This window comes from Eumetopias jubatus, unplaced genomic scaffold (assembly GCF_037043125.1).
Source record: "Eumetopias jubatus isolate StellerSeaLion01/CBP00866 unplaced genomic scaffold, mEumJub1_p1.0 scaffold_5, whole genome shotgun sequence".
NCBI classification, from domain to species: Eukaryota; Metazoa; Chordata; class Mammalia; order Carnivora; family Otariidae; genus Eumetopias; species Eumetopias jubatus.
The window spans coordinates 139,650,748-139,675,788 of NW_028274811.1; the positions used below are offsets into that span (position 1 = coordinate 139,650,748).

The window sequence follows — 25,041 nt, forward strand, 5'->3', positions numbered from 1 at the left end:
CGTGATTGGAGATGGATTAACACTCCACTCAAAGCCAGAATCCTGACGGCTCCTTTGACGATGTTTGGAATTTGGAAACTTTGATCATGAAGGCAGCCTCAAAACCCGAGTGAGGATCCAGGAAGAGTGACTGCAGGGCATGTGACATTAAAGCAGGGTTCCGTATATGGTAAGTTTATTCAGGCTTTAAATGCAATTTCTGGTTTAAGAACATGCCATACGACCATGCTTTATTTTTGAGTATAAGTAAAAATTTCAGAGATGCAAAAGTCAAGTAATTTGTTAATCCATCATTCACAGATTGGTTTAAAAAAAATCAAGCAACTTACGTGGGGCGCCTGGGTGGCCCAGTCGGTTAAGTGTCTGCCTTTGGCTCAGGTCATGATCTCGGGGTCCTGGGATCAAGTCTGATGTCCAGCTCCCCACTCAGTGGGGAATCTGCTTCTCCTTTTTCTCACTTTATAGATTTATGCTTTTGGCAAACTCACTGATATAAACTTCTTTCACCAACAGTTTGCTCTGACTTCTCAGCAGCATTTACAACCATCATTTCTCTATCTTTTGAAATTTTGAAGTAATTCCAGTGTTTGAACCATCCTGTTGCATTATTTTTGTTGTTGTTGTTATAAGCCATAACATAACCTCTGTCTTTTTGTAGATAAAATAAAATTAACTTTTAGATGGTTCACAAGATTTCCATTCATAATGAGATTTTCAGTTATCTAAGTAATAACAGGAGGTATCAATGCCCAAGGTAGGCACCCAAAGTGTCACAGACTAACATCTCTATTTTCTATTTTGCCAATTGTACAGGGTATGACGACTATAGTCCTATGACATAACTTGTAATAAAATCCATGTTAAATAAGAATTTTATTAATGAAGTAATCTATCTAGAATGGAAGTTGTAAATAGTAGTCAATATTTTGCAGAGAGGCTTTAAACACTTTGTCATAATAAATAAATGGAATTCATAGGAGAACCTATAAGAATGGTCAGGAGCATTGATACAAGATTTCTGGTTTCAGTTTCAACACAAGAGCTTTGAATCCAGCATTCCTGCCTGAAACAATGACAACAAAAGCTTCACAAACAGAAAAGCCATTATCTTCCAGAGACCCATCAGAGAGCTGAGGTTGCAGAGCAAACCCCCACCCTGAAATCTAGAGAGAAGTTACTTCCAGGGAGACACAGGACCTACACTTTGCTTACCTAAACCAGAAGCTGCAGGATGCCCTGAGCCAGTCGAACATTGGAGTAGAAATGTTCGTGAGCTACTGGAAACCAAATGTTGACGAGGAGGATAGTCCTTTAAGGCCATACTCATAGTCCTCCTTCTCCAGAGGCTTTCACAGGCTTTTACTCCAGGTATTCTCTCAGGCTCATTGTGAAGATCAAGGCGAACCCCCATAACTCCAGCAGAGGGGACCGAAAGAGCAGCCATTATGAAGTCCACCTAGCCCTTTCTTCCATGGAACAAAGGTTTGATTTAATCTTTGGAAGTTCGTCATCAGAGGCCACCAGGAAAATCCCATTCTCGCTGGCACGTGGGGAACACTGCCTCTCCAGCTCCACTCTCGCCCTTTTCCAGCCTCCTTGTCTCAATTAAACGAAAAGAAAAGGGAGAACATAATTATAGAGGAGAAGGCTCCAAGGACACAAATGGAGAAAATGGGAATAAATGTGCTACACTCAGGGAAGGAATAGAGGTGGGGGTAAGGGAGAGAGCTCTATGGGAGGAGGGACAAAAACATTTGTGAAGGTCACAACTCCAAGACACAAGCCCACCATGCACTCCAAAAATTGAGAACCAATCAAAAGATGAGAGAGTAACTTCCCATTCCCCACATCCTATGACCGTGCTAGTAAGGTTTCATAGCAACAGTGAATCACAGCTAAGAGAGCTGTGACAGACAGACTCTCCTGATGGAGAAGCACAAGGGGAAAGCCTAATGTCAGGAATAGAGCCACAAACAAGGTCAGTATAGACATTTGATGGCTTTGGAGACGATGGCCACAGCAAATAATCCAGGGTAACCTATGTAGAGATTAACATAAATTCTCACACAAAAGAATGATTACCTTAGTATTTACTGCCCCATAGAACGTGTTTGGCTCTGGACAACAACAACACAATTACAAGGCATGTCGGAAAAACATTTAATAAAATTCAACTTCCACCCATGATAGAAACACTAAAATTCTGGGAATAGAAGGTAGGTTTCTTAATACAAGAAAAGATGTATACAAAAATCTCTGCAGCTTACATTAAATTTAATGGTGAGACACTGAAGGGTTTAGCCTTAGCATGAGAAGAAAGACAAATATCTCCTTCTTCCGCCGTTCTTATTCAACAAAATACTGCAAGGCACTCACTGAGAATGTCATGTTTGGGAGCAAATTGTTCTAATTCTGTATGCCATGTCAGTAGTGTACCACTCACTTGGGGGGTGCCTGGGTGGCTAAGTGGGTTAAGCCTCGGACTCTTGGTTTTGGTTCATGTCATGACCTCAGAGCCTTGAAATCAAGCCCCATGTCAGGTTCCATGCTCAGCGCGGAGTCTGCTTGAGATTCTCTCCTTCTCCCTCTGCCCCACCCCCCACTTGTGCGTGTGCGTGTGTGTGTGTGTGTGTGCGCACGCTCTCTCTCTCAAATAAATAAATAATTTTTTTTTTTTTTTAAAAGGCTCACTTGGTGATGACTTTTTAATGAATACCTATTTGTTGTTTTTTTTTTTTGGAATACCTGATTTGTTGTATTCAACATTAATTCAAGAAACACTTGGGGAATATCTCCTAAAAGAGATTAAGATAAGCACAGGAAAGAGAAGAGTGAGAACAGGCAACATTCTCTCCATAGCCTGTGACCAGCAGTTATTGTGTTCAGTACTGTTTTCCTTTACCCCCTTCAATAAGGTCATGTCACACATTTATAACACAGCCGAGTACTTTGTCACAGTTTGCATTTCATCCTGGGATTCCCCAGACCTCTTAGTTCTTTTTTTTTTTTTTTTTAATTTGCAGAGATTAAGTTTCACCTTTTGTGTTGTGAAGTTTTGGGTTTCAACAAAAGCACGGCATAATGAATCTACCACTCCTGTATCATACAGAATAGTTAGTAATTTTATTTTAGGCCACTAAGTATTTCACATCCTAAATTCTCACCTTTCCAGCTTCACTGTTGATACTGATGAAGTTTTTTATTGTATACTTCACTATAGTTTCTTCAAAGAGAAGTCAAAGGCTATAATCCTTTGATGAACCTCGAAGCTAATGCTTTGAACTGAAAAGTCAATGACTTGGAAATGGAGTTGTGTGTTTTCTTTCTAATCTCCTAACATTTTTTTTCATATAGATAATTTTTGAAATTTTGAAATTGAAATTAACAAAATGCCAGGGGGTAAGATAAATACACAAAACTTTATTCTTCAATTCAGCCAAACACCAAAATGTAGATGTTTGTTTCTGAGATTGCTATTCTAATTTTAAAATTCTAATCAAAATAGTGAAATGAAAACAAACAATAAAATAAATAACTGTAGGTGAGATTTTCTGAAATCATAATAAATATGGTAAGTTAAATCCTAAAAATTAAAACTTTCACTCAACAACAATGGCTTCATCCACACTATACAATATTTCATCTTCTTTGTCAGTGTTGATCACAAGTTTTGATTCGGTTAATAGTGAAATTGGCCTAACCATGGATACTGAATTTAATGAATTCAGAAGGATGGATATATATATTTGGTGAGGAAGTTTTTGTCATGTAAATCTTGGGTTTTAGTCTGTAAAAAAAATTCTGTTCTCATCAAGATAAATACAAAAAGCAGTTACATATAATATATTCATATCTTATAATCTAATCTTAAATCTTATGGGACTATTTGGAGGAAAAATTATTTTTCTATTGAACTTAATAGTATGATAATGGATCAAGACTACTTGGTGAAATTCAAGTTACCACTGCCAAAGGAGAACAGTTGGTATCAAATGCAAATAAGCTATCAACTCCTTAGAATTCAGAAGACTCTACCTGTCTTGTGAAGGACAAAGCTCAAAAGCAGTGTGACAATCACATCATGTCTTCTTATGGTTGTTGAACAAAACTCAGACACCCGGATTTTTTTTTTTAATAACTCTATGAAAATTACTTCCAGCAGGTTAAGATTTAAAATCTTGTGATTCAGCTAACAAAATTAATTTCAGAATTAACTATTTTAGAGAACCCAAATTTGTAGAAGAGTTGCCTTTTTTTTTTTTTTTACTCCTTAGAAAAGTCATGAAAAGCAGGAGCAGCTTGATTATTTAGCTGCACCAAATTGTTTTTCCTGGAAAGAAAACAAAAACAACTTAGAAGCTAGAAAAGATAGTGTGAAGCACTATGTCCAGGTAATAATTTGTCCAAACTTCCAATTTTGTTTATGATTTCACATGTTCACAGAATAATAACAGAGAGAAAAATCTTTTTTTACTCTATTTTCATTTAAATGCGACCTTTGAGATTAAACTTTATTTAAAAAAAATTCTCAAATAAAACTATGGAATGCGGGACTCTTGGTTGGACTCTTTTTCTTTAAAGTTATATAACTCATTGCAAATGGAACTTCATGGTTTCCTCAAATGCTGGGAAACTCGTTTAACTATGTTGTATGTGAACTTGTCGACAGATTTGAGAAAAGCAATTTTAGATGTCAGAATGAGAAAGCACTGAGGGGAAAAAAAACACACAATCTTTTTAAATGCAATCTCTACATTAAGATGCATTATTATTCCCTGTAATGTTAATCTTTGATGTACATATAATTCCTATGGTAGTCAATTAAAAGATTAAAAGACTCTGCGGCCACATTATGAATTATAATTATTTGAGCAATCTGGTGCTCAGGTAGATAAATGGCCTGAAAAATAGTTTGAAAATAATGATGCTGTTACAGAAGGAAGTCAAAATATGTTTTCCTTTTTGATCTCAACACTGCGACATAATTTCTTAAGCACTTTGTCTTTCAAGGTTGGGTCTTGGAACCACAGGTTACTGACTTTTAAAGTTTTTGGAGGAACTCTGCAGATAACTATAGTCATTCCTATCTAAATTGTACCACAGATAGGAATTCCAGTCTATAAAAACAATCTGCTCAGTGCTTAACACACACTCCTTTAGAAACGTTTCAAAGCATTTGCTCCTGCTGCCAAAATCAACTATAACCTTTTCCAATCTGACCCTTTTCAAATCTGATTGCATTCCTATATTTTCCCCTGTAGGCAGGCACCTGGATCCAATTCACAGTCAGTTTACCATCCTGTCTTTGAGGTTTACAAGCATTACTTCAGTCATAGAAGCCTTACCAGCAACAGTGGATATCTCATCCTTCTGGCAAACCCTAGCCGTCTACCTAGAAATCACTTCATTTGGAAGTTAGAGACACTTCCCCGGTTAAACATGAAGCTCTTAAATCCAAAAATTCAATAGAGGAAATGTAGTATTCTCTAGCACAGATTCAGTGCACAACCCATACAAATTCACTATGAGATGTTAAGCAATAGTCCTCCTAGCAAAAACTCCAGTGATAGACACTTTAAACAGCCAATAAATTTCCTATAGAATAGAATGAAGCACCTGTAATAGAAATGCATGGAAATATTTTAGGTTTAACGTGTTACAATACAAAGTATAATGTCCAATTTTGCCCTATCCACTTGTTCAATAAATGTTTATTAAAACCTAGTTCATAAGGATTAAATCAGTCCTTAAAATAGATACAAAAAATAATTTACCAAATAATTCAAATTTGAAATAATTGTCTCTGAAATTATCATTTAGCCTTACCTTGAATCAACTCTATAGTAAGCGTAATTATTTCTATGACAGTTATACACAGACCTAAAACAATAATTAATTTCTATGTATATTAATTGAATCATATTTATTATGACCATTGATTATCAAACATACATGCTATCTATAATATATTTAGACATATTACATTTTCCCAACATCTCCTGTGATATTTTGTAACCATATAAGACAATAGGAACTAATGGTTCTTAAACTTTAATGTTAATAAGAATTATATGGGGCATATTCTTTTACATTCTGATTTCAAATCTCCATCCACAGAGTGTTAGATTCAACAGGACTGACTCAGAGCTAGAAATCTACCTTTTGACAAATATGCCATGTAGTTTTCATGAATAACTCAGGTTAACATCACTTTAAGAAGCTAGTGAGTTAAGTGTCATTATTTTGATTTCACTGCCCTCAATCAAGAGTCACCTAATGAATAAAACCTACATCTTTCTGCTCCAAAGCCCTTAGGCAACTGTATCACTCAAACATGGAACTGTTCTTTCCATGTCTTATCAAAGTGAACTATATAATTTTCTAAAATTCTAAGTAGACATTGTTGACAAAATTTATGGATTCTTCTCGGAGAGGACATGAATTGTGTAAGTTCCAATACTTAAAGAGTATGTATGTTTTACAATGATTTATAATAGAGCCAGGATATTATGTCAGTAGTTAATGTCTTTGAATATTATGAAAACAGAAATAAAGGATGTATTCTATTTTATGAGATTTTAGTTCTGTTGGATACACCTATAAACAACTGAGTCATTTTGCTAAAGAGCTTCTGTTGGCAGAAGAATTTCTCCAGCTTGCATCCCTGTTCCCTGCAGAAGTGTCTTTCACTTCGTAAGATAACATGACTGTGTAAATGACTCCTTGGATTTCTGGCATGTTTGGTGGCCTGAGTGCACTTCTAGAGATATATACCAAAATCAGATAACCTGACCCTGTATGCTTTTAAAACTACTAACATAATAAATTTCTTGGAGTTACAATTTATCTGGACAAGCGAATAACTACATGGTAGATAAATTCACATCCCATAAGAACAAGAAGCAAGAAAATGCTCGATAAACTTCCCTTTTCTCCTTCTGCCCTCCGGTTCAAAGTGCATGAACATGTCAAGGATAAGACCACAAGATTTGTTTCCTGAGTCTAGCTTTTGCTAAGGATCTGAGAACTTAAAACCAACAGATGCTGCCCACATCTAATCTATTACACATTAATTTCTGTTGAAGAGAACACATAATATAAATTCCTTCTTTATTGAAATGCAACTGGAAACATGAGAATATATAAAGTAATATTAAAGAAAAAAATGCCTTAGGAGATAAAAGATCACTGATTATACATTTGATTTTGTCTTCTGATTTCTAAAATACAATGGCTGAAAGAATATTTTACCTTCTGATCTCTAAAATGAAATGGCTGAAAAACTATTTATTCATTCAATTTAATAAATATAATATGTATTTGTATATGTGAATATTTAAAACACAGATGGGTTAAATAGGAAATATAGTAGTTGAGTTTTTCAGTTACATTTATTACAATCATTTATTTTTCATTAAGCCCAAACTTTGGATGCAGTCATTTCAAATATAGACGAGATTTAGACATACAAAGTCAAATGTTTTTACTAGCCTCCAAGATCTAAAACAATTCCTGCTGGACAACACGATCGCATTTTTGTACGTTATAGATGTGTTGACTCTGGAAGAGGTAATTTCACAAGCGACACTGGAGTGCTACAACTTTTAAAGTTTCTTCTTGTGTTTTGTTTTAAAGAAGAGGATGTAAAAATCAGTGCTACCATAAAGTATCAACTTTGTCCCCCCAGAAGTGATGAGGCATGAATGGACAGGCCTCCAGAAATAATTTTCCTAAGTGCGCATGGCTCCCCGGGGCTTCCCAAGCTGTTCACAGATTGGAAGGTAGCACCACTGAATCCTCTTCAGCCTTAAAGTGTATGGTACAGAAGCAGCTGACCTGGGTCTGAATCCCGTTTCTCTCACTTAGGAATTTCATATCTGAAGTTTGTTGTTCTCATCCATTGAATAGGCATAATTATGATGCCCAACTCCACAAGTTGTCATGAAAAGTGAATATGAAAGTGTATAAGGATCACTTCAATTTTTAAGCTTCAAATAAATATCTGTATTACATATCCATCTCTATCTGCGCAGATACTAGGGAGAGAGAAACTCCAAAGGTACTCTTTATCCATGTCCTTAGAGCTTGTGACTGCAGTCCAAAGAGCTCATTTTCTTTACTCTGGCTACATCTGTTTCAGAAGAACACTTATCTGTACCACGAACCGAGGGAAGGTCTCACTGTCTCGAAGAGACCACACAGGTTAGCACTGTCTCACCAGATGTGTGGCAAGAAGACCTCAGGAGATCCTGGCAAAACTTCTTCCCTTGCCAGGATTAGGTAAATGCAGTCTCCTGGACGCAGAGGAGTCTTAGACAAGAGAGAAAACCACATGCCCTATTTTTTGTTTCCTTTAGATTTTTCTTCTGCCTCCTGGAATAATCTCGTAAAATATTTCCATCCTTTTTTTGGAGACTATCCAAGTGAGAGCAGTTACAGAAAGTGTCTTCTGTTCAACATCAGCAATATAATACATACTTAAGCTACAATCAGCTAAAAGCTAGACAGAGCAAACACTTCATTTCATTTCTCATTACAGAGATAATAGTTTATAAATTGTTTTGTGTTTCTGAACTAGGGGTAAAAAACTTGAGAGCTTTTTGCCAATTTCTTTTACAGCACATAGAGTGCATTAAGCAATGTCTCGACACTTGATGACTTTCTTTGACACACAGAGAGAGGAGATAAAACAGTAGTAATGGATTCTGTTACTTTATTATCTGGGAAACTAACTTTAGGTTAGTTAGTTTCTTTGTTTTTTAGTTATGCACATCCACACACACACACAAACTCATTTCAAATTGATGCATGACCCTGACTATTTTAAAATATATTTGGAATAAAATAACTTCCATGAAGTTACATTTTATTCCCAGCATTTTTGGTTCTATTGAAGTAAAGTGGAATTTCAAAATTAGGCAATTGACATAGACCTCAAATTAGAATTTACTTTAAATGATACTCAGCATCACTTTATATGTTTTGGGTTCTACTATAACAAATGTTGGCCATTTAACCTACTTTTTTTAATGAAGTACAATATTACAGCCAAATTCTGGTACATATGCTAATAATCTACCAAAGGGTCAAAGGTGTAGAAAATTTTAGTTGTAAAAGTGAAGTAAAATTGGCCTCAGTGTGAAGAAGCTGAATGACTTAGGAAAATATGACATAAGAAGTAATTGCTGACAAAATTGTGCCCCCAACAAGGTCAGCCTATCAAGATTATCATAATAGACTGTATAATTGCTGCCATAATATCCCATTTCTAACCAAAGACTGCTGCTCAGTCCACTAGAGAAATTTATTTCACTGTAAATTTAGTATATATTTTATAAAAGATACAAATAGCTAAGAATCATTTACAGCAATGTATTTTAACATTAAATTTTCTGGAATATTGTATTTTGATAGTTACCATTATTTTTGAGCATTCTTGAGCTATTAAGTCTTAAAATCTTAGAGACAGTAGTATAAAAATCTATGATTTTTGTGCCAAATGTTGGTAGGACAAACAATTTTTTTAAAGCGTGGTAAGGAAAGCTGAGTATAGCTTTTTAAATGCATGTTTTATAACATGAAGGTATAAAAGTCACAAAGGGGAAATCATAAGTTTTATTGCATTTCCTGGCCGTCTTACCTCACTTGGAGAGAGTTGATATTTTCTGGCCAATGAAATGTGAGGGGATGTCATCAGTTAGAGGGTCAAGATGGTTCACTATCTGGCCCAATTTTCTTCCATTCCCTCTATCCCTCTTACATTGGAGACTTTGGGGCCAGATGTTGAGAGCAGTTGTGTCAGGATAAAAGGAGACTTGAATCCTGGAGTAAAGTTGCCCAAAGAGAAACCAGGCAAAGAATATTTGCACTGGGCTTGGTGTGAGTGAATAAATGTGTATATATACTGTTTGCTACCAAGATATTAGCACGGTTGGCCTGCCCAGACTACTACAGCATCTAAAGCATTTAAAGTAATATGAATATGAATATGAAGAATACCTAGGGTATGGAATGAGGCTGCAGACACCAAGCATTCAGTTAACACCAGCTATTTGTACTCTTATTAATGGACAAAATAAATCATCTCAATTTAAAGTCACACTGTAGGAACGAGATAAAAGAGAGAGATTTAAACTAATAATAATAAAGGAAGAACTCAGCTAGTGAGACTATATTGAGTGGGGAAGCATTCCAAGAAGCCTTATAAGGAACATTCCCAAAAGTGAACATGTGTCTCCTATAAGTAAAAACGAGAGGATTGGGATTATACGCTACATACCTGTCGACTGAGAGATTGATGGAAACCTAAGGTAATGATGATTAAAGATTTAAAGAAAAATATTTAATGGAGGTAGCAATATGAAAATTAAAGTCTAAAGAGAATTTTCTGAAAGAAAAGGATACAGAGTCAACTTGCTGTTTCTATAAACTTTCTGTTCTTAAAACTTACAGTATATAAAGCATGTTTCTTTCTCATGACAGAGTGCAGAAATAGTGAACATAGCAACAGTTTTCTTTAATAGCAAACCTTTACAGAGATAATGACAGAGAACAAGCCATCAAATCTTCTTGCACCATTTATTAAGCCCGATTGATCAACTTGAGTTTGTATGATAGTTTAATTGGAAGTTGCCTTATATTAATACGTGTTTAATGCCATCTAAAAAATACCATAATGAAAACGTACAAATTGTATGTTTTCATTATCTTAAATAATTATTTTTAAGGGTGATCTATTTTTCTCTTCCATGTTCAATTAAATTTGAGATATTAAAATATTTTTAAAACTAAAGCAATTGAAAATATCTGTATATTGGCTTTGTTACTATGACTATAAATGACAGTACCATAGCCTTCTAGTGACATCTACTGAACAACCAAATTCTTCCTGTGGCAATAAATATAACAGGAGAGAGTATCTGTTTGAAAAACAGGAAAAAGAATTTTCCCGAGTTTCCAGAGAGAATTAAAGGACAAGATTTAAAATCAGACAATTAGGTATTACTTAGTTAAATGTGGATGGAATAACTAGTTTAACAAGAATATTGATTGTGCTAACACATCACAAAATATAAATTATTGCCAAAGCATGCTGTCAATTTTGCTTCCTCGCGATCTCCATTTCTACAAAAGTTTAATTTAAGCGAATACAGCTTTAAGAATAAAAAAAGATTTCTTCTGAAAGGAAGTGCTGACAAATGAGCAATGAGTACATAATAGACTCAAGAAAGTTCGAGAAAGAATGAGAACTAGAAGTCTTATTTATGAGCACAAGCAAGACTAGAAGACTTGTGATGGAAAAAAAGAAAAACGGTAAAAGTTAAAAAAAACCCTTATAGAGAAATTAAAATAAACAAATTATTTGAAAAGATTCTAAAAACTAAAAATTATTCATAAAATACACATATTAGCTAACTTAACACATAATAAATATGTGGCATGAGTCCATGAGTAGTGGAAAAATATTAAATATTTTTCATGTCAGTAAAATGTATAGATTAATAAGAACTTTTAATAATATTGTATTAAATAATTTCCCAAGTATATATTCTCATTTGATCGACCAAGTAACCCCAAGAGGTGGGTATATTTTAGTGTAGCTGGCAAGGAAACCATGGTGACATGAGCTTAAGTGGCTAGCGTCATGTCACAAGGGCAGGACTGGGTCATGAAACTTGGACTTCAAAGATTAACCTCAGTGTCCTTTACATTACAGAGCTCCCATTTAGAGGGAAAAAAATGCATTCTGTAAAGGTGAAGACACTTGGGGCTCCTGGGTGGCTCAGTCTGTTAAGCGGCTGCTTTCGGCTCAGGTCATGATCCCAGGGTCCTGGGATCGAGTCCGGCATCGGGCTCCCTGCTCAGCAGAAAGCCTGCTTCTCCCTCTCCCTCTGCCTGCCTCTCTGCCTGCTTGTGCTCTCTTTCGATCTGTCAAATAAATAAATAAAATCTTAAAAAAAAAAAGGTGAAGACACTTAAAACAGTTGGCATGTGTCAAAAATACAGCTATTACAATTCATCACTTAAAATAGGATGTCATGACCTTGGGACAATCATCTACATTCTTTAACTGAAAAACAAAATTGCCAAATATTTTTAAATATTTCTTTTATATTTTACTTATTGTTTTCTTTCTATAATATTATCTTAAATATTTAAAGCTATTTTAGAACATTCCATTGGTACATATTAGTTTTTGGTGCATGTTTATGACTTTTAAATTATGGAAACAATTATGTTAGAACCCAGCCAAATTCTGTTGATAATATATTTTTTGCTCTTATCAATAAAAAATAGATGATTTTAAGAAAAGCTTTGTATCAATAATATTATAAACTTAATGGCACAGAATGATTCTTTTAATTTCCTTAAAGGTAAGTAGAAAGATCATTGATCTTCACATAGTGTTCTTAACCAACACAAAAACATCAATGTAGTTGCTTGCTCCAATGCTCAGAGATGTTGCTACAGTTCCACACATATCGATAAAATTTAAACATGCTAGTACCATTCTGTGATGAAGTAAAAGCAAGATACTTAAGTGAAGAATTAGATCATAACTCAAGAGGCATCACTTTCACTGTACCATAAGGATCAAAGAACCAATGATGTAGATACAAGTATATTTGTAGATTCAGAGGTGGGTAGGAAATTGTCAACTCAGCAGGCCGCGGTTGCTCAAACTTTGAACATTCAAAAACAGCACTAGCCTTTGGCTAGCTTTTGAGAGGTAACATCTGAGCCCTTGGATTATTCTGTTTAATAAGCGTGTTTCTATATGCTTGAGGGCTTGAAACAAGCTGTCTCTGTTTGACCAAGTAAGTTTATTCTGTTGATGTAATTCGTGATAAAAGAGTTGTTTTTGTTGGAGTTTGGGATGCTGATGGAGAGGAAATGAGGCTGGAACTTGCATGGCTGAGGTCGGTTACGTGGGCCCCAGACCCCAGGAGGAATGCATGGATCATGATTTTCATCTTGTATTGATCAATCTATTAGTCTTTGCTCTAAGGCTGTCGACTGCTTTTGGCACCACTTTGAGTTTTGTCACTACCTAGAGGATCAAATATTCTACCATTGCATGTTGTATTAATTAAAATGAAATTTGTCATTTTCTTTCATCGGTAAGCAAGCTTCCAAACAAGGTCTCTGAACCAAATTTACTTGTGAAGATTACCCTTCCTCTTGGCCTGGATTCCCTCATATATTTTCAGAAACAGATTAGATGCAAAATAAATGTTTATGATGATATTGATGGTAATGATGGTGATGGTACATGAAGACTGATGACTGCTGTAAAGAGGCATTGCACATACACTGAAACCAAAAGTATATGAAAATGAGAAAGGTAAAATCATGACAAATCTCTTCCAAGTTACCAAAGTTTAAACAACATTCTTCTACGATGTCTCATTATATGCTGCTTCCATCTGATGGAAGGTTCACCAAACAAACCAAAATCTTGTGATTTGTAAATGCATTTTAAACTTTTAATTTAAATAGTATAAATAATATGAAGGTATCTGATTACCCAACTTATTAACGGAATATCTTAAATGACCAATTCTAGCTGTTTTATGAGTTCTCTTTCTCCATATACCCAAAGAGATAAAAAAATTCCTCCTTAAAACATATTTAACTTTAAATAATTTTAACTTCTTTAATGCATGAATGAGTAAATGAAAGACTGAATAAATGAACAAATTAATAAATGTATACCTCTCAATGAGTTTTAAAATTAAGATAAATAGATGGCTACATTATCAAAAAGAAATGATGTAGGGTTGGAATTCCCAAGGGACATAGGTACATTTCCTATAGCCAGCTAACGTTCTGGTAACCTTGCTAGGAGTTCAAGCTAGAAATACTAGGAAACTCATTCATGTCGTATTTCCAAAATGTTACATTTCCCCCCAAAACACATAAAGGATAGTAATCTAGGTCTACTTTATGCCTTCAAGTAGTTGAGGTATTTTTGCACACTTTACGAGGAGATAAGAAAGGGACAGAAAATCTAAGTAACTAAGGCATAATCGAGCAGCTGATAAAGGGGAAATTTGGAATCCAGGTAAACTATTAATGTAGCAGGTATGAATTTTCAGAATCCCAAACTTATTTAAATGATATGACTTACTATTTATAGGTCAACTTCATCTCTCTGAGGAAAGACTGTATTAGTCCAAATCAACTCCAAATGAGCACAGTGTACTTGGATTTTCCCATCTCCTGGCCTCTCCCCTTTCCCCCAGAGATCAGTGTCAGTTTCTGAGGATGTATGAAATGTCATCACATGAGTTGAGAAACTGAGAGTGTGACAAGACCTCTGGGGATAACAGTGATCATCTCTCCTAAGTGGCCATGTTATGTTGGGTCATTAGTAACAGTTAGTTTCTATATCTAAACTCTCTACTCTATGCCAGACACTGTTCTGTATGCTTTGTTATGTATTAATTTACTTGATTTTCTGTAGATTTTTTATCTAAGGAATCTGAGGCACAAAATATTGCATTACTCGCCTAATGTCCTACAGCTAGAACGAGGACTCTGGCTCCTGATTCTGAACTCAGTCACTGAAATATGCTGCCTCTGCATGGTCCCAAGGTGCATAGCTCTATCAGTCTCTGGCTGTGGATGTCTATCTACTCTTAGTGGCACCACAGAAGCCACTCTGCCCATCCCACCCCCGCCCTCTCCCTAGTTCTATTATCTTTTGAACTGCTGCTGTCTATTGGGAAGATCACAAGGGTCCTTCAGGTCATCAGGCTCTCAGTGTCGTGTGTGTGTGTGCGCGCGCGCGCTCTCTGTCAAATCCATCGGAATCTAGGCTGCTCCCTCTCACTAGGATCCATGTGCCTCTATCCATGTTCCATTACCATGACATGGTAAACAAGAAACATTCATGGGAATTGCCTGCTAGGACAAGACAGGAGTTTAACACAGACCTCCTATAACCTCACAGCTCCAAACTATGTGCAGATTCCATTATCCCTACCCTTCAGAGCTAGCACCAGGAGTGAACCCAAACACAAAGACCCTTTTCAAAGAATCCCACTTTTCTCTAGGATTTTCTTCCTGAGTATATTGGGGGTGGGGCATAGAAGAGAGGGATGATGGCTATGCCTCAACAAGTATTCTTTCTAGAACTGTTTTACAAATGAGCTAACTTTTATTGAAGTTTAAAACCCAGTGGTTTCATGTCTCTGTTCTTTAGTTGACTTGACAGTTTCTCATGGAGAAGTGGGTTGTAACAAAGTTAAAGATTCACAGGGGTTGAGGGAGCAACAGCAAATACTTCATAATGTCCTCTCACCACAGCAAGGTAAAAATAACAAAATACTATCTCCTCTACCCAGAGAATTCAGGGACCCCAGGTCCAAATCCTTACCTTTTTATTAGTTGTGATTTCTAGAATATCTTGTAGGTGTTCTTTAAAAGTATCTACATTCAGCCCTCTCCCCATCAGATGTCCAACATGCATTTTTTTTTTTTTTTTCCCACTGTAGTGCTTGTCTCTGAAATGTCATGAGGCTTCTCTCTGGAGCTCTTTCTAACATACCACAGAATCACATGATGAATTGGAGAAAAACTCTCTACTCCAACTTACGTCACTTTCTCTTCTCAGAACTCATGCTCCACTTTTAAAGCTTTATTTAATGTTTTTCTTTTTTATTTCTCCTTCTTTATTATAACCTCCAATACATAAGAACCTTCCATGAGTCTAGGAAAACTGGACTCAAATTGAGTGGCACATACCAAGGTCTACTCAAATTGCCTCTTGTCCGTTGGCCACATTTGTCTTCTTTGACTTTTTCCTTTTGGAGGTAAGTGTCATCATATCAGATGCTAGATATGTTTACTTGCCGGCTATTAAAAGATAAACTGAAGCATATTAAAACTTTTAAGAGATTATTTGAGCAAAAACTTATTCAAATCAGGCAGTGCCAAACCTGATGTGGTTAGGAGAGCTCTCCTGAAATGAGCCAGAGAAAAGACCAACATAGAGAAGGTACAGAAGCAAAGACCAGAAATAATTTGATTGGCTTCAGCTTAAAGACCAGTTGGCTGTTTGTGATTGGTTGCCTGGAGCATTCTGATTTCATAACCTGGAGGCATTTACAGACTTAGATTGTGGTTTGCTTATGTAGACAACCATGGTGTTAGAGCCACGTCAGTCCAGTGGCCTCCTTGTTTAGTTACTTTAACATAGCTGTAATATCTAAATTCTGTGGTGGCAAAATAGCCCCGATACACTCATACTTGTCCCTCAACAAGGAAGAAAAGTTTATACTTGCGCACACAGATTAACACATTTAATAGAGTCTCAACTAATCTTTGAATTACAAGATCAGATACGGCTGAAGAGATAAGCCCAAACTGAATGACCCCAACCCACATCTGTGTTTTCTCTTCTAGAACCCAGAGTACACATGTCAGGCAAGCAACAGTCCTCTTAACATCAGAGGGATGTGGCCCAAATGCTAAGGTGTGGGGATCAGGCAGAAGTGGAAAGAGGAGTAAAAGTTACTCAGCACCATCATAGCAGGTTTTTTCTATCACAAAGAGAAATGGTTGGATGGTTTTTACAAACAAATAGAACCAACTTACATTTCACAACATACATGTAGTTTTAGTAGTACTCTTCGTGTCAATTAAATCAAAATTGCATACTCCTCTAGGAAGCTCTGATGCTAGAGTCACACACAGTTTTCTTCCCCTGGATCTGCAACTGTTTGGTTTCTGAATAGAAGACATTCCTCCTTGCTGGTAGCAAGACTTAGGTAGATATTTGACAATATGCAGTACTTGATGAAGCTACCACGGGCAAGGATCTTTGGTTTAATATCACATTTTGTAAGGATTGCACAGCATTGTTCATTAAGCTTTAAGATTTAAATAATCTTGAAAATCCTTTTGAAACGATAAGCAATTCAGAAATTTTTTTTGTATGATTGTGCATTTTACAGAATGGATATGTGAGCTTCAGACAACCAAAGAAAGGCAGAAGGTAGAAATAATGCAGGCTTTTGGATTTCAAACCCTGCCTTTCTAGCCTTTAGAATATCCAGCATAAGGAAACGATGTGTTTTTCATGGACTGAAGCCAGCAGGGAGCATGTTTTCCTTTCGTAGTCCAGGGTCAGGTGGCTCCCGGTTTTCACAGGCTGAATTCAGATGAGGCAGTTGGTCTGCATTCAGCTTTGTTTCTAAGTGCTGAGTGGTTTCATGCACTTATTCTTTCTTTTCTGCCTGTCTGGTTTCCATGGAAATGCAGGCCTTTAGAAAAAGCAGAGCCTTGCACCTCATGCACAAGCACTGTGTGTTATTTTTGGAGCCAACTGGATAGTGAGCACATCCGAAAATGTCAGTGTGAGCAGGTCCTGGCAAGGGTGAGCGGGGGTGCGGAGTGAAGGTACAATAATCAATTGTCTTACTGGAGAAAGATCTTTGCATCCAGAGGGGTTACATGTTATCCGTTGTTCTACAAGAAATACACAATTTATCTTGGTAAACATTAATCTAAGTGGAGGGAGGACATAAGATGGAGAAAAAAATCCAAACAGGTTTTTGTGGCTTCATTAAATGTTTATTTAGTGTGTGTTCAGGGATTATAGAGATGTACCTTTTACTCAAGTCAGGGTTTAAATCAAATTATTATAAACTTTAGATCTATCAACTTCTCCACCAGAATATATGATTTCACAAAGAATTTTTCCTAATTAAGTTAAAAATCTATTTCTTCTCCCACACACAACCACTTTCAAAATAAAATGAAGTATGATACTAATTTAAGAAAAAAAAATAAAGAAAAAAGGTACTTGGAAAAAAACATTGAGTGCATTATGTAATGGGAAAATACTTTTGCATTTCTTTGAATTATATGCTGATTCTTTTTTTGTTTTAAGATTTTATTTATTTATTTGATGGAGAGAGAGAGAGAGCACAAGCTGGGGGAGTGGCAGGCAGAGGGAGAGGGAGAAGCAGACTCCCCGCTGAGCAAGGAGCCCCATGCGGGGCTTGATCTCAGGACCCTGGAATCATGACCTGAGCTGAAGGCAGATGCTTAACTGACTGAGCCACCCAGGCGCCCCTATATGCTGATTCTTGATGAACTTATTTTACTTACTATTTCTCAGTTTTCATTCTCAGTAGGTTACAGTTCTATAGTACAACTGATTTTACTCCTATCACTAACAGAACTTATTTAACCTCGCACAAAGTCATGGGCTTTAAGGAGATGCTTGGATATAAAATGTTAATCATAAAAAGACTTGCTAATTGCACACTTAAATTAATCCCTTCTTTGTGCAAGTCGAAATTCAAAGAATTGTTTAATTTTTTAAGTTTTCTCTCCTTTTGATTCGATCCCTATCAAATTTGTTTAGCATAAACATAAGAAACAATAAGTAACCTACAAAGAGCTGTGGAATAAATAAATCAGTCTATATGAGGGAAAATTTTTACTCTACTACAGCCTTGCCTTGTAAGAGGTTATGTCCATAGAAAGAGTGGAAAGCAAAATTGTGCAGAAAAGAAAAATATCTAAAACTCCCAAACACAGAAGACAAAAATGGATATTCATACAAATTACTTTAAAACCTTTGTTTTGTATTTTGAGGGAAAGGGAAAACAGGAACAGCAAATGGAATAAGAAAGAAATAAAATAGCTCGTCTTAAGAGAAAGGAAAAAAGAAAACCTTGATTATGAACTAGAGGTCAAAGTTAAGTTTAACCATCATGGCAAAATGAGAAAATAAAATTGAGACAAGAAACAATTTTAATACTTTGTTGTTTTAATAAGGGAATAAAGGCAACGTGTCGCTGGAGAATGAAATGTAAACCATAGTCAGACTCACATACAATGAGTACAACAAGTTGAAATCTTCTGTAAACATAGGTGTTTTTCCCAGCTCACTTGAGATATCATTGACATATATTATTGCATGAGTTCCAATAAGTGTATCCTAATGAAAGCTATAGATAGATAGTAATAAATTTCAACTAAAGATGGCTTTTTGAGATTAAATATTTTTATCCTTAATGAGAAAAGTTCATGCTTTAGAACCCATGCATCAGTAAAACATATGCTTGTTTCTTTAAAATATAAAGCTTCATCTCAACTATCTAGGAAAAGAAACAATTGCTATTATCCAGAAATCAGCCCTGCCCATCCCTAATCATGGCTCTTGCTATTCAATATCATACAGGTCATGTGGGACTGAAGATGAATGACACATTTATAAGTGCACTGGTGATTCAAATTCCATCTCAGAAACAGAAACATAGATACATAAAAATCGCACAAGCATAATTTTAGATGATTTTTATGTCTTGATATCATCATCTTTTAAGTCCTCTGGTCAGATATAATCATATATAAATAACAGGAAAACATTCCATTGAAAAAGTATTGTTGTATTCAAAGCTCAGGTAACCAAGTCTACTACTCCTGTGAACTGCTCCTTATTTCCACTCCTACCATGGGAAAAATGTTTGTTTGTACCCCCATTACACTTTCCTCTACTTCACTATTCACGATTTGTTTATCCCTTGTCCATGCATCTACATAGATTAGGGCTGACAGCTAAATGAGAAAGAAATGAGTCTCAGAAATTTCAAGTCATTTCTTTAGATGTAAATCTTTCTGATTGGCATCTTCATCCAGCTTAAATTTTGCCAGATTTTGCTACTGAATAGAGAGAAACTTTGAAAATATGCTGCCATAAATGGCATAGAGGTACATCTTCAGCATTCACCTTATCTCACAGGATGTAACTTGAGTTTGGTCTTATACTTAGTGAACTTGTTATTTTCTAAAGATCATCCCTTCCCTTTGTAAGTGCTCTAATCCCTCAAAAAATGTGTTTATTAATCTGCTTAGAAATTTTGCCTGAGAATGACTGTGTCATTTTTGCAGCTTGTTAACATCGCTTTCAATCAGTACAAACCAAATATGACTGATAACAGCTTAGCAATCACAGCCCTGAACTCTAGGAAAGGGCACTGTACTGTATGATCTGCGCTGAGAAGCAAGTCTGAAATCCAAGTTTAGAAAGTAAATGCAAAGACATTATCATGTCAATCAACTGATTTCCTAATCACCAACAATATCCTGGAGTTAGCCCAAAGAATGTATCAGTCTGTTTCATGAATTCTTAAAGGGACCTGCCTTGTGTGCCACTAGAGGTTGCAGAGACTCTAATATCTTGACATTGTCAGGAAGATAAGCCAAGGACACATCATAGGCTCTACATTTATATAAATTAGATCACCGGCACATTTCAATACTTGAAATCTCCAAACATTATGTAACTTCTTTGTGCACTGATAGCACTCTTGAAATTTTTGAAAGGTGGACCACAGAGGATTTTTAGGGTAGTGCAACTATGCTGTATGATATCATAAAGGTAGATTCATGCCATTATACATTTGTCAAAACCCATAGAATGTACAACACCAAAAGTGAACCCTAATATAAGCTATAGATTTTGGGTGGTAATGATGTGTTACTGTAAGTTCATTGATTGTAACAAATGTCCCACTCTGGTGGGGCATGTTGACAATGGGGGAGAATATGCATGTGTGGGGGCAGGAGGTATATAGAAATTTCTATACTTTCTGCTCAATTTTGCTGTGAACCAAAAACTGCTCTAAAAAACAAAGTTTATTTTTATTTTTTTGTTTAAAGATTTTATTTTTATTTTTTATTTATTTTAGAGAAAGAGTGTATGCGTGCAAGTGGGGGGAGAGGCAGAGGGAGAGGGAGAGAATCTCAAGCAGACTCCCTGCTGATCGTGGAGCCCTATACGGGGCTTGATTCACCACCCTGAGATCATGACATGAGCTAAAACCAAGAGTCAGATGCTTTAACTGACCGAGCCACCCAGGAGCCCCATAAAGTTTATTTAAAAAAAAATGTTTTATATAACTTGGAAAATGCTTGTCTTTCTTCTGCCTCCTGTGACCCTGGGTATAAGCACAAAGTTTTATTCATTTCTTTGACCACACTTAGCATGTCTGTATAGGGCATCACTTATAGAAGGTTCTTAGTATTTATTGTTTGAATGATAACCCCTTCAGGCCAGTTTTGTGATATAAAACTCATAGTCAAACACTGTCATGCTTAGTTGGGCTGTGGCTACACCAGATATTGTATTAAGCTGATTGATTCTTTGTCTTCCCATTGTTTCATTAGGAATTCCAACGTGTCCTACACTAATTTGAAACTCCTGTTTCAAAATGGCTGAAATTCCTGCCATCAAGTTCATTTTTCAGGCCAAAAGAAGAAATTTCAAAAATTTCTTCCTAAAGGAATGAATTCACTTAAGAGCATTTCCAGAAGCCTCATAAAACTCATCCACTTAGATTTCATTGTGGAGGATTTAGTGACGTGGCCACACTGAGCTGCAAGAAGGATGTGAAATGAAGTCTTTTATTCTGGATGGCAGTATGACTCCCAAAATCAGAGTTCTGTTACTAGGGAGGAAAATGAGACTTCACCTGAGGTTAGCCACAGTAGTCTGTATCTCACCAACCCTCAAACATGTGGGAGAACCTCTCCCATGCCTGCCTCCCCTGCTTTAACGAACCACTCCACAAACATCCATACTTGCTTCTCCTATTCTGGATTCCTCCTTGAAGTCTGATGTTCTGGAAGCCGCTTCCTGGCATCATCATGCCCTACAATGTGCCTTCAGAGTGGGAACTTCAGTGCAATGCAAGTGCCAAGAAGGCTGTATCCAGATATCCCCGAAAGCCACTCATTCTCAAGTTTCCATAACAAATATTAACTCTCAGCTGTATTGGCATGAGTGATCTCTGCCATAACTTAATGCAGCTATTTGTTATCTAGACAAAAAGCCAAAGTTTCATGCCCTAGGTCTTGGAAATTTGTGCTGAAACTCTCGGACCATGACTCCTTTCTCTTCAAAGGCTCAAGAAATGGGATGCTGCACTGAGGTAAGGCCCCCTTTCCACTCTTCCTCTTCAAGACTCCTTTGACCAAAACAGAGCACATCTCAAGCATGTCAAGTCTGGGAGATGGACGTTTGTCTGACTCCTCTTGGATTCTGGTAGGATGTCCCACTGAGAACACTTCCTCATTTTCTCCGGAGTATAAGTGAGTAGGTAATTCCTTCTACATTGTATCTGTTTTTGTTGTTGATAATGTTTTACAAAATTTCTCTTCAGGTCATAAAAGGAAACTATAAATAAATATATTCTGCTATTATTAAAAGTTCAAACATCATATCTTAAGGAAATTGTCATGTGATTGGATTAGATTTTAGAGGCAGATATAAACAAAAAGTGAATGCATTCTATTTGTAAACACAGGCAATTAGAGAAATAGATGTAAGAATTTGAAAATATGTTCATTTTTATATGTTTTAATGTTTTAAATGATCAAATTTAATCTCATAAGGTACTTCTTAGACATATTAATGGGTCATGTATATATGATAGCAAGGATAAAATAACCCGTTTATTAATTATTTGGGAGAAACAAACCAAGTGGCTTGCTTCCTCGTAACCACATTTTCAACACTAAACTCATATCAGCAAAAGAATTTTGAAGAGGAATACAGTGAGCAAGACAAATAGATCTGAAGCTAGATAACACATATACTTAGGGAGAGGCTCTCTGGAGCCAGACTGTCTGAATTCTAATGGCAACTCAAATACTCATGTGCTCTGTGATTCTAGAAAAGGTAAGTAATCTCTCTGTGCCTCACTTCCTGAATCTAGGAAGCAGAAATAATAACATCATATAACTTACACATTACCTTAAAACAGCATTTTTAGTAAAAATAGAATATAAAAAGCATAAAAACATTTCTATATTGTGCTATATAAATGTTAGCTATTATTATGATTAACTTGAAAAAGATTTCAGAACACAATAAAAAATATTGCAAATTAACCCTTATTAGCAGAACACTTGAGCCAACTTCTTGATCACATAAAATGTATCAAATATATCCCAGTTAGAACCTGCTTCCCCCAAAAGATGAAATATTAATAGGCACCAGCCCCCTCAAATAAGAGCCTATGAAAATAAGAAGAAACTAACAAGCATCAATATCAAGTATCTTCTCTGTGCTTGGTATTTAGGGCCATCACATGGCATAACTCCATAGTGCATCATCACAATGTATTCCTATATGAATTGAGTGCCAGGGGCTGCCATTAACATAGACTGCAGGGTAATGGGTACCCCTGGAGTTGTGCCAAACAAAAGTCATGGGTATTATGCCAGCAGCATATATATTTTTTTCTTCCAAGATTTTATTTAAATTCAAGTTAGTTAACATAGTGTAGTATTAGTTTCAGGAGTAGCATTTAGTGATTCATCACTTACATATAACACCCGGTGCTCAATCACAAGTGCCCTCCTCCCTCCACCCCCAACCCACCTCCCCTCCAGCAACCCTGTTTGTTCTCAGTAGTCAAGAGTCTCTCATGGTTGGTCTCCCTCTCTGGTTTTTATCTTATTTTATTTTCGCTTCCCTTCCCTACGTCCATCTGTTTTGTTTCTTAAATTCCACACATGAGTGAAGTCATATGGTATTTGTCTTTCTCTGACTGATTTATTTTGCTTAGCATAATACACTCTAGTTTCAACCACATCAGCTTTTGTAAGTCTCTGCTCAACCAACGATGCCCTAATGGTGTGCCAGAATTTACCAGCATCTTAAACACAAGAGCTTATAATTGGTATTTTATATTTAGAGTTCATGGCTGGGCCAGATTAAGTCCTGTGAACCTCTGGGTGTGTCCTAGAGACCAAAATAGGCCAACTGTCTTTGGGTTGATAAGGAAAAGGTCTTGCAGGAGCAACTGAGACCTACTGAAAGAGAAGAGTAATTAATTGTGAGTAATCCCAGGACCTAAGCTACTCATCTCTGGTCCTGGGCATTGGAGACCCTGCAGGATCTCAGAGGAGGCAATCTTCCTTACATTTGAATGAGGTGAGGAAATGGAGGGCAGCCTATGTCTTCTGCTTCTTTTCTCCTCCTGTCATTCTTCTGTCTAGACCTTTTGCGAGTGCCCCTTTATTCTTTCCAAGTCTGAATCTTTTCTTTTCTGATGTTCCTAGTTGTCACTGTGTTTAATGAGCAAATCACATGACTACTGAGTTGGAAAGCCCTAATAAATCATACTTTGTGCTAAATTCTCAGTGGAGAGAGAACAGAATCATTTTATCTTAATGTTAGTTTGTGTCAAATTGTGCAAAGAATGGTTAAGAAGATAAGTGGCCAAATACATACAAATATATGAATTTTCAGCCTTTTGTGAAAGTCATGGCAGGCTACCTTGTAATAAGAAAATACTCCCCAAATCTTAGTGGCTTGACCTAAAAAAGGTTTATTTTTGGCTGATTTGAAGTTCTCTTTAGTTCAGGTGATACATCATGGCCTCAGATTTCCCTACCTTAACACAATGATTCAAGCAAATAGAGACCCCAACATGTTGAAGGTGCAACATCTGGAATATGTCTCATCCTTGATTGATAGAACAGAGAAAGCAAAGGCTGGATAGTACTCATATTGGACTTAAATGTTTCAAACCAGAAATGAGACAAGCCACCTATTTACAATCCATTGGTCATTGCTAATGGTTGGGTCATGCCTAATCATTAGGTAACTGAGAATAGTAACCACATGTGCTGCTTTCCCAGAGCAAGAAGCAACAGGATATAAGTGAGTATCAGAAATGCCTACCTATGCCCTTTCATGATCAGGATTGATTCAACATTTTATATGCTACACACTTCCTCAAGTTGAACTTGAATCACACAAATTAGAAAAATGTTGCTTTCAGAACAATGTTCATTCTATAATGAAAGATTATTGTAATTCTACTGAGGAAAAGCTAAAGCCTAGACATAGTTCTGTAAACTCATCTGTTCTGTTTGTTTTAATTCAAGCACAGGATATCCATTTACCTATTGATAAGTTACACTGGAACACATTTCAATGTGTTCCTATTGCTCCTCAATTCACTATTTTTTAAGTATGCTCTAATCTATTTTTCAGAAAAAATATTT

The 25,041-nt window shown here is 36.2% G+C and overlaps 1 pseudogene; it reads left to right on the top strand.

Annotated features, from left to right (window-relative positions):
- Window positions 1-21,905: 21,905 nt before the first annotated feature.
- LOC148164423 (elongation factor 1-alpha 1 pseudogene) overlaps window positions 21,906-25,041 on the top strand; it is a 115,843-nt pseudogene continuing 112,707 nt past the window's right edge.